Source organism: Aotus nancymaae, unplaced genomic scaffold (genome assembly GCF_030222135.1).
Source record: "Aotus nancymaae isolate 86718 unplaced genomic scaffold, 86718_ANA_hifiasm-v0.15.2.pri h1tg000015l_0, whole genome shotgun sequence".
Classification (NCBI taxonomy): Eukaryota; Metazoa; Chordata; class Mammalia; order Primates; family Aotidae; genus Aotus; species Aotus nancymaae.
The window spans coordinates 3,807,826-3,819,683 of NW_026988426.1; positions in this window are offsets into that span (position 1 = coordinate 3,807,826).

Below are 11,858 nucleotides of genomic sequence, written 5' to 3' on the forward strand. Positions count from 1 at the left end.
AATATTTGTAGCTCACGGACCAGGAGATTCCCAGCGGAGGAGCCCCACGGGTCGCCAGTGCGACTCTTGTGGCCGGCGCGGCGGTTTTGCTGGCGCCTTAAAGCGGCAGTTCTTGGTGCAGAGTCCGGAGATTTCTGGGCAGAAAGGCACCATCAATCTTAACACCGCTGTCTTGGCCGGCGCAGTGGATTGCTCAGTTTTCGGCGCTGGGAATCAAAAAGGTGGACGTCCGCTCAGAGACCTAGTTAGAAAGTCGGTAATTACAAAGACGACAGATGGATAAATATATAATCAAGGGAAGAAAGCAGCCTAAAAAGGCAGAGAATACTCAAAATCAGAATGCCTCTCCCTCTACAGGGGATCGCAATTCCTCATCAGTAACGGAACAAGGCTTAATGGAGAACGAGTGTGTTCCAGTAACAGAAGCAGGTTTCAAAACGTGGGTGATGAGAAACTTCTGTGAATTAAAAGAACTTGTTCTAACGCAATGCAAAGAAACTAAGAACCTTAAAAAAAGGTTTGACGAAATGCTAACGAGAATGGACAATTTAGAGAGGAATATAAGTGAATTGATGGAGCTGAAAAGCACCACATGAGAACTTCGCGAAGCATGCACAAGCTTAAACAGTCGAATTGATCAAGCAGAAGAAAGGATATCAGAAGTCGAGGACCAGCTCAGTGAAATGAAACGAGAAGACAAGATTGGAGAAAAAAGGATAAAAAGGAATGAGCAAAGTCTCCAGGAAATATGGGACTATGTGAAAAGACCTAATCTACGTTTGATAGGTGTACCTGAATGTGACGAAGAGAATGAATCCAAGTTGGAAAATACTCTTCAGGATATCATTCAGGAAAACTTTCCCAACCTAGCAAGGCAAGGTAATATTCAACTCCAGGTAATACAGAGAACACCACAAAGATATTCTTCAAGAAGACCAACCCCAAGGCACATAATTGCCAGATTTATTAGGGTTGAAATGAAGGAGAAAATACTAAGGGCAGCCAGAGAGAAAGGTCAGGTTACCCATAAAGGGAAATCTATCAGACTTACAGCAGATCTCTCAGCAGAAACCCTACAAGCCAGAAAAGAGTGGGGACCAATATTTAACATCCTTAAAGAAAAGAACTTTCAACCCAGAATTTCCTATCCAGCCAAACTAAGCTTTATGAGCGAAGGAAAAATTAAATCCTTTGCGAACAAACAAGCACTTAGAGAGTTCACCACCACCAGGCCTGCTTTACAAGAGCTTCTGAAAGAAGCACTATACATATAAAGGAACAACCAATATCAGCCTTTCCAAAAATATATCAAAAAGCAAAGAACATTAATACAGTGAAAAATTTACATCAACTAATGGGCAAAACAGCCAGCTAGCATCAAACGCCAGTATTAAAGTTATATATATTTTAATTGAATAAAAAGCCAAAACCCATCGGTATGCTGCATCCAGACCCATCTTACATGCAGCGATACACAAAGACTCAAAGAGAAGGAGGAAGATTTACCAACCAGAGAGTAAAAATAAACAAATAAACAAAAAGCAGGAGATGCAATTCTCGCCTCTGATTAAGTAGACTTTAAAGCAACAAAGATCAAAAGAGGCAAAGAAGGACATTCCATAATGGTAAAAGGATCAATGTAACAAGAATAGCTAAAGATTCTATAGATCAACGAGATAGAAAATTAACAAGGATATTCAGGATTTGAACTCAGACCCGGAACAAGTAAACTTAATAAACATTTATAGAACTCTCCACTTCAAATACACAAAACATACATTACCACCTCACACCTATTCCAAAAGTGACTATATAATTGGAAGTAAATCACTCCTCAGTAATCGCATAGCATTTCATAGGTTTAAATGAAATATTGGTTGGCTGTTTGTTTGTTATCTTCTTCCCTTATTCCTTCCTGACTACATCATTAAGTATAATTATCAGTATAAAAGAGGTTTTCAATACCCATTACTAAATTGCATTCTAGCCTGGGCAAGAAAGCAATACTCCCATTCTCTCTCCCTCTTTCTTTTCCTTTTTCCTCGTCCCCATTCTCTCTCTTTCTTTCTCTTCCTTTTTCCTCCTCCCCATTCTCTAAAAAAAAAAAAAAAAAAAAAAAAAAAATTTTGTTCTTAAAGAATTCTTTTTACTCAAAAACAAGAACTATTAGAAAATAACAAAATTATGGAGTTTTATTTTGTTGTTGATTTCCACCTCTCTCTCTACATATGTAAAAAAAAAAAAAAAGAAAAAAAAGAAAAAAAAAGAAAAATCTCATTACTGGATCTCCATTCATTCCTTCAGTGATCAAGCATCTTCCAAGGACCTGGCATGCTGCTGGTGTTCTACTAGGTGCTTGGGGTCAAGGGCTGAACACAGAATTGTTCCTGTTCTAAAGGTGCTTAAATGTGCTGCTGCCAGATGAACACATGAACACAGCTGTATGGCCCGCTTACACTGAAGGCGGTGGTAGACGTGCAGTTACATACAGAAGGGGCACGAGGAGGACGGCAGCAGATCCAATGTAGTCATGTCAAGTGAAGTTTCCTAGGAGGTCACGGGCGAGCAGAATCAAAGATAACAGTGATCTGATGTCTGAAGGATATTCCTAGCAAGACACCTGGCACGAGCAAAGGAGGCACAGAAAAGTCTGGTAGGAACTAGGAAGAGAATGAAATGCAGGGTATAAGGGGTGTGTGGGAGAGGGAGAGCGCCCACGAGCATCTCACAGAAGTGACTGTTTTCCCTGTAGGAAATGGGGACTCCCACATCATGGTAATTAAGGGAGGGAACTACAGATGATCTGATGTGGAAAAAAGGTGAGAGCCAGCGGAAGGGAGGATAACAGAAGATCAGTTAGCACACGATTCTAATCCTCAATGTAAGATAGTGCTCAGCAAGGCAGCAGCAAGGGAAATGCAGAGAAGGGATTCCACAGATGGAGGACCGGGCTGGGCCTCCCTCACCCCTCCCATCCCCTCGCTCCATGAATTAGAGATACCCATTTAAATATTTTCAATTTATATCTATTAGGAGAAAATATAAGAGGGTATATCTAGATGCCTGTATATATATGTGTGTGTGAAAGTAAATATATATGTGTATAAATGTATATATGTGTATACGTGTGTGTATATATATAGATAGATGAGAGAGAGAGAGACAGAGACAGAGACAGAGACAGAGACAGAGACAGAGACAGAGCGAGCTCCTCTTTTTTTGAGACAGGGTCTCACTCTGTCCAGGCTAGAGTGCAGTGGTGTGATTACGGTTCACTGCAGCCTCTACCTCCTGGGTTTAAACCATCCTCTCACCTCACGCCCCCACTCCCCAGTAGCTGGGACTACAGGCATGTGCCACAATGCTAGGCTAATTTTATTTAAATTTTCTGTTGACATGGGGTCTCACTATGTTTTGTTTAATGAAAGTGTAAATAATGGGAATGAGGCTGGGCAGAGTGGCTCACGTCTGTAGAGGCCAAGGCACGAGAATTACTTGAACCCAGGAGGCAGAGGTTGCAGTGAGCCGAGATCATGCCATTGCACTCCAGCCTGGGTGACAGAGCAAGACTGTCTTAAAAAGGTATGTGAGGGTTGAGGGGCTTTCATCACTGCAGCAGAGGTGGAGGGAGGATGCTGGTAGTGCTGGGATGGGCCCCGCTGACACGTGCTGCTTCAGCAGGGTGGTGAGAGATGTTTATAGCCAAATGCGAGATCCAACGTGTCCCCAACAGTGGGACAAGCACATGCAGAGGAGAGGCAGCAAGCAGGGCACAGCCTGCAGGCGGCAGCCAGGACCACGAGCTATGTGTGAGTGGGGAGAGGCAATCCGCAAAGAAACCCAGAGCCCCAGTTACCCTAAGGAGCCTGCGTTCTCTTTCAGGCAACACTCTCATCTCTAGAAGACTCATGACCAAGGGCTAAAGGCTGCTGAAGCCAGTGACTTTATTTTTGAGATGGGATTTCACTGTGTGGCCCAGGCTGGAGTGCAGCGGTGCTATCACAGCTTACAGCACCTTCAATCTCCCTGGTTCAAGTGATCCTCTCACCTCAGACTCCAGCACAGCTGGAACCACAGGTGCAAGCCACCTCACCCAGCTAAGTTTTTGACTTTTTGTACAGGCGGGGTCTCCCTATGTTGTCCAGGCTGGTCTCAAACTCCTGGGCTCAAGTGATCCTCCCACCTCAGCTTCCCAAAGTGCTGGGATTACAGGCATGAGCCACCCCACCTGGCCTAAGCCACTGACGTCTTAAATCAATACTGACCTCTCACTCACCAAACTGCTACTGTCCAACAGAGATACGGAATGCCAGCCCTGTGTGGGACTTTCATTTTTCAGTCACGTTTTCCTGAAAAGAGAAACAGGTGAAATGATCTCTTCTTTAACCCAATATATCCAAAATACTGTCATTTTGACATCTAATCATTTTTAAATCACTGATTTTTTCATTCTTTTTCACACCATATCAGGTATGTATTTTATACTCACAGCACATCTTAATTAAGATACTGTATTTTAGGCCGGGTGCGGTGGCTTATACCTCTAATCCCAGCACTCTGGGAGGCTGAGGCGGGTGAATCATGAGGTCAGGAGATCGAGACCACCCTGGCTAACACCATGAATCCCTGTCTCTACTAAAAACATAAAAAATTAGCTGGGTGTGATGGTAGGCGCCCATAGTCCCAGCTACTCAGGAGGCGAGGCAGGAGAATCGCTTGAACCAGATGGGCAGAGGTTGCAGTGAGCCAAGATCACGCCACTGGTATCGCACCACTGCACTCCAGCCAGGGCAACAAAGTGAAAATACATCTCAAAAAAAAAACTATTTTAAATGGTTGCAATAAAATACAGTCTTATCCAAATTATAAAATTGTGTTTAACAGAATAATATTTTCCTCTGGTTCAGTTTTAAAATTTAAATGTAAATTTAAAATTCAGGTCTGCAGCCACACATGGCTAATGGCTACCTTCTTTGACAATGTGGTGTAGACTGCACAGATGCCAGTGTATTCCTGCGCTGGGCACAAGGATTGGTAGACACAACTACGGTTCCACAGTCTGACTGCATTCATATTCCAACTCCACCACCTAATAATAGATGTGAGACCTCAGACAGCTTCATGTCTCTAGCCTCAGTTTGTTCATCTGTAAGATGGGGAGAGGTGGATTACATGTCATTATTCCTACATAATTTATATACATATAATTTTTTTCCAGTATTCAAAACAACATATACATATAATTTCTAGTTTATACATATGTCTATGTAGTTTATTTTTATTTTTTTGAGATGGCATCTTGCTCTGTGGCCCAGGCTGGAGTGCAGTGGTGCAATACCAGCTCACTGCAACCTCTGCCTCCTGGGTTCAAGTGATTCTCCTGCCTCAGCCTCCTGAGTAGCTGGGATTACAGGCACATGCCCAACTAATTTATTATTATTATTTAGCATTTTTAATAGAGACGGGGTTTCTCCATGAGGCCAGGCTGGTCTCAAACTCCTGACCTCAGGTGGTTCACCCACCTCAGCCTCCCATTGCTGGGATTACAGGCATGAGCTAAGCTACCCCGCCTAGTATCTACATAGTTTATATATATATATATCACACACACACACATACACATGTACATATATATACACATACATACACGTCTATGTAGTTTACATACATGTCTAGTTTATACACAATGTCTACGTAGTTAATATATGTGCCTATGTAATTTCTATGTAATTCATATATAATTTCCATGTAAATATATCATTTCTATAGATATACCGCTCATGGGTTTATTTACAAAATAATATATAAAAAGTGCAGAGACCAGCACAAAAGTGCTGCACAAGCAGCATTTAAAACCATTATTATCATCTTCAGTACACAGATTGCCCTAATAGGGAGGCATTCCCAGTAGACTTGGCTTCCTAAAACACAGTGGCTTCCATGAAAAGACAGCAAGTGAGGCCTCCAGCTTACAGCTTCATGGACAGGATAGGTGTGGCTCACCACCTTGTTCCAGCCTCTCCTGCTGAGATATTTCTTGTGTGAAACACCCAGACATCCTTGGCTCCACAAAGCCTTGACAAAGAAACCCAGGCCCTGTGAACGTTTTCCTTCCTGGAGTTGGAGCGGTAATGTTTGTTCACGAGGCCTCATCTTCCTCTAGGACCAACCCCCTCCTGCCCCTCTGCCCTGTGCACAGCTGCCTGGAGAGAGGGCCTAACACACCTGAGCTAGGCTGGACCAACGGAATCTTCCCCAAAGAGCTTTCACATTGGACCAAGGGAAAGAGATTCAGCCCCTGACCACGGCAGAACTTGCAGATGTGAGAAGAGGAGCCGTGGCCATGCTACTTCTGGCCACATGGACAAAGTCCGTGTGAGAAGAAAGTCACAGAAGCAGGGAACAAGATACCTGACGATACCTGGGTTGCTGGATGCCTCTGGTGCCCGACTGCAAACCTGCTCTTCTCATGGCTTGGGTGCTGCCTTGTAGATTTTTTTTTTTCAATAGGCTCTCCCTCTGTCACCCAGGCTGGAGTGCAATGGTACAATCACAGCTCACTGCAGCCTTGACCTCCTAGGCTCAACAGATCCTCCCACCTTAGCCTCCCAAATAACTGGGACTACAGGCATGTGCCAACACGCCTGGCTAAGTTTTGTATTTTTTGTCGAGACAGGGTCTTGCCACATTACCCAGGCTGGTCTTGAAATTCTGGCCTCAAGCGATCCTCCTGCCTCAGACTCCCAAAGTTCTAGAATTACTACTTTTTAAAAAAATCCTAACCTACTTCTAGTTGGGTTTCTGGCTTTTACAACTTCAAGGATTATAACTTCTGACCAGTGCACTCCACATTCACACATCCCTAGAACGTGCAGTGAAGAGGAGCAGAAGGAGAATGCTTCCAGGCTGATGGAAAACACCGATGTCACTCATGGGCAAAGAAAGCTAACAGCCAAGTATCAAAAAATACAAAGGAACACCAGGAGCAGTGGTTCATGCCTGTCATCACAGCACGCTGAGTGGGCGGATTACCTGAGGTCAGGAGTTTGAGACCAGCCTAGCTAATATGGTGAAACTCCGTTTCTACTAAAAATACAGAACTTAGCCAGGCATGGTGGTGCATACCTGTAATCGAAGCTACTCAGGAGGCTGAGGCAGGGGAATCACTTGAACCTGGGAGGCGGAGTTTGCAGTGAACCGAGATTATGCCACTGCACTCGAGCCTGGGCAACAGAGCAGGACTCCATCTTAAAAAACTTTTTTAATTAAAAAAATAACGAGCCAGGCGTGGTGGCTCATGCCTGTAATCCCACCACTTTGGGAGGCCAAGGTGGGCAGATCACTTGTGATCAGGAGTTCAAGACCAGCCTAGCCAACATGGTGAAACCCCCGTCTCTACTGAAAATAAAAAAATTAGTTGGGCATGGTGGCACATGCCTGTAAAAAGGCTGAGGCAGGAAAATTACTTGAACCCAGGAGGCAGAGGTTGCAGTGAGCCAAGATTATGCCACTGCACTCCAGCCTGGGTGCTGGAGCAAGACTCCATCTCCAAAATTTTATACACACACACACACACACACACACACACACACACACACACACAAGGTATCTCACAACTGTGGGAGCCTCTCCAGTGTCTTCACCCTGCCCTTCCCACAGCCTTGATCTTCTGTTCTTTTCCTGTTTTCACTGATCCTGACTTCTGTTTGCATTTTGTATTATCAGATACAGGTTTTTTTTTGAGACAGAGTCTTACTCTGTCACCCAGACTGGAGCATGGTGGTGCGATCTCGCTCACTGCAGCCTCTGCCTCCCAGGTTCAAACAATTCTCCTGTCTCAGCCTCCCGAGTAGCTGGGATTACAAGTACCCATCCCCACAACTGGCTAATTTTGTATTTTTAGTAGAGACAGGGTTTCACCATGTTGACCAGGCTAGTGGTAAAACCCTGGCCTGAGGTGATCCGCCCACCATGGCCTCCCACAGTGCTGGGATTACAAGCGTGAGCCATGGTGCCCAGCTTTCATCAGACACGTTCTTATGAGCATCCAAAATCCCTGCTGAAAACAAAGTGTGGTTGAAAGAAACGCCTCGCTCACCTGGGACATGGTTCTTCTCTGCTGTTCTCAGAAAGCAGACACCTGTGAAGGCAGACATCGGGTGGGGAGAGAGGATGTGAGAGGCCACGCTTGCCCGGGGACTCCCAATCAACTGCTGGGACCGCCTCCCCCCACCACCGCTCTCCCCACCCTGGGACACAGGTGGGAGAAAGCCTTCTCTGAAGGATCCCCATTACCAGAGCAAAGCCCTCACCTTGGAAATGTGATAGGGACTCAAGCTTATGAGGCCTGACTTGGATTTTTGTTTTGTTTTTGAGACCGGGTTTCACTCTGTCACCCAAGCTGGAACGCAGTGGTGCAATCACGGCTCCTTGGACTCCCAGGCTCAAGCTATCCTCCCACCTCAGCCTCCCGAGAAGCTGGGACTATGTCACATGCCCAGTTAATTTTTAAATATTTTGATAGAGATGCGGTCTCACTGTATTGCTCAGGCTGGTCTCAAACCCCTAGGTTCAAGCAATCTGCCCACTTCAGCCTCCCAAAACGTTGGGATTACACGGTGAACCACCATGCCCGACTGGATTTTTTCTTAATGAATATGTGTATCTGTGTCTCAGAAGTCAATGTGCAATTTACTCCAACCCCCACCCATTACCCCAGAAATGTAGTTAATAGAAATTTATTCTGACGAAACAGGCCGGGCACGGTGGCTCACGCCTGTAATCCCAGAACTTTGGGAGACCGAAGCAGGTGGATCACCTGAGGTCAGGAGTTCAAAACCAGCTTGGCCAATATGGTGAAACCCCATCTCTCCTTAAAATAAAAAAATCAGCTGGGTGTCCTGACGTATGCCTGTAGTCCCAGCTACTTGAGAGGCTGAGGCAGCAGACTTGGGGAGCAGAGGCTACAGTGAGCCAAGATCGCGCCACTGCACTTCAGCCTCGGTGACAGAGCAACACTCCATCTCAAAAAAAAAAAATTAAAATTAAAAAAAAATATATATATATATATATATAAAACTTTTTTGGGGGGATGGGGTCTTGCTCTATTGCCCAGGCTGGAGTGCAGTAGTGGGGCATAATCTCAGCTCCCTACAACCTCTGTCTCCCGGATTCAAGAGATTCTCCTGCCTCAGCCTCCCAAGTAGCTGGGATTACAGACATACACCATCATATCTGGTGAATTTTTTGTATTTTTAGTAGAGAAGGGGTTTTACCATGTTGGCCAGCCTGGTCTCAAACTCCTGACCTCAGGTGATCCACCTGCCTCAGCCTCCCAAAGTGCTGGGATTACAGGTGTGAGCGACCATGGCCGGCCTATTTTTTTTTTTTGTAGAGGCCAGGCACAGTGGTTCACCCTTGTAATCCCAGCTACTTGGGAGGCTGAGGCAGGAGAATCTCTTGAATCCGGGAGGCAGAGGTGGCAATGAGCTGTGATTGCACAACTACACTCCAGCCTGGGCAACAGGGCAAGACTGTCTAAAAACACAAAACATGTGTGTGTGTGTAAGTGTGCCTTTTGCAGAGTCAGGGTTCCGCTATGTTGCTCAGGCTAGTCTCGAACTCCTGGCCTCAAATGATCCTCCTATCTCTGTCTCCCACAGTGTTGGGATTACAAGCCTGAGTCACCATGACTGGCCTGTTTCTTCTTTGTATACATTGACTACAAACTATAGCACCTGTAATGAGTTTGTAAACATACATCTATAAATAAAAATTCTGGGCCAGGCACAGTGGCTTATGCCTGTAATCCTAGCACTTTGGGAGGCCAAGGCTGGTGGATCACTTGAGGTCAGGAGTTCAACACCAGCCTAGCCAACATGGTGAAACCCAATCTCTACTAAAAATACAAAATTAACTGGGCATGGTGCCTTGTGCCTGTAATCCCAGCTACTCTGGAGGCTGAGGCAGGAGAATCACCTGAACCCAGGAGGTGGAAGTTTCAGTGAGCCAAGATTGTGCCATTGCACAGCAGCCTGGGCAACAAAGCAAAACTCCATCTCAAAAAAAAAAAAAAAAAGATTTTGAAGAAACACAGAATATTGGCAGCGATTATCTTTGCATGGTAGGATATTTGGTTGGGCTTTTTTTTCCTCCTTCAGATAGGGTCTGAGCCTGTTGCTCAGGCTGGAGTACGGTGGCACCTTCACAGCTCACTGCGGCCTCTGCTTCCTGGGCTCAAGTGATCCTCTGGCCTCAGCCTCCCAAGTAGCTGGGACTGCAGACACGTAACACCATTCCTGGCTAACTTTTGTAATTTTTTGTAGAGACAGCGTTTCACTGTATTTCCCAGGCCAGTCTTGAACTCCCAGGCTCAAGTGATCCTCATGCCTCAATCCACCAAAGTGCTGGGATTACAGGCATGAGCCACCTCACTGGACGGATTTTTTTCTTAGATATTGGTATTTTCTAATTTCTTAAATTATAAATTGGTGCTCACTGTTTCATGTGTAAATATTTCATAAGAATATATATGTATCCTCATGCCTGTAATCCCAGCAATTTGGGAGGCTGAGGCAGGTGGATCACGAGGTCAGGAGATCAAGACCATCCTGGCCAACATGGTGAAACCCCATCTCTCCTAAAAATACAAAAAAATTAGCTGGGCATGGTGGCACATGCCTGTAGTCTCAGCTACTTGGGAGGCTTGGGCAGTAGAATTGCTTGAACCCAGGAGGCGGAGATTGCAGTCAGCCGAGATCACACCACTGCACTACAGCCTGGGTGACAGCTCGAGATTCCATCTAAAAAAAAAAAAAAAAAAGATTATACATGTATCATCTTAATGTGTTTTCTCCCAATGGGGTCCTATCAAAGTCTTTCCCCAGGCAAAAGGAAAAGCAGGAGAGGGCTGAAGGGGGAGAAGGTGGAATGGGGCAGGTCTTAGCCATGAATTGTGAAACAGTGGAAGAAGCCCCTGCCTGGTGCAAGGGAGCCCTGGGACTGAGTGCTGGCTCGCCCGCTACTGAGCCTGATGGTTCTGAATGCCTCTCTCACACCCATTTTTTAAGTCTTTGACATAAGAAGGAGAAACAAAAAACTCAAGAAAGCAAATTCTGGCCAGGCGCAGTGGCTCACGCCTGTAATCCCAGCACTTTGGGAGGCCGAGGTGGGCGGATCACCTGAGGTCAAGAGTTCGAGACCAGCCCGGCGAACGTGGCAAAACCACATCTTTACCAAAAATACAAAAATTAGCCGGGTGCAGTGGCGGGTGCCTGTAGTCCCAGCTACTCAGGAGGCTGAGGCAGGAGAATCACTTCAACTCAGGAGGCAGAGGTTGCAGAGTACTGAGATCAAAAAAAAAGAAAATTCTCTGACTTTACTATAGTGTAAGAGTTTACTCACGCTTGTTCAATCCACCTTATTTTGTTGCTGTTGTTTTTGTTTTGTTGAGCAGCCTAAAGCCACGGCTTTTCGCTTCTGCCTCTACTGGTAAGTGATAAAGAGGGATGTGGAAGGGGCTTTACCGCCCCAATCAGAAATAGAAACTAAGAAGCCATGACTGGATTCTCTCCCTTGCAAACCCCTGGTTCCATGTTGGTAGAAGCCAGGTCCAGAGGTGCCGGTGGGATGGGCAGAGCTGATGCTCGGGTGGCACAGGCAGAAGAGGATGATGGTAAATGAAAATGATCCAGAGACAGTGTGGGTCCGCGACTGTCCTCTGAGCACCAGGGAGATGCTCTGCCCGTAGCCTGCAACCGTGCACTCAACTAAAACCAAGATGATCCCTCCATGTGAGCACCCATGTTTGCTCTGTCCCCAAGTGGGTTGGGGCTGTTTCACGTACATGGACCTAGGGT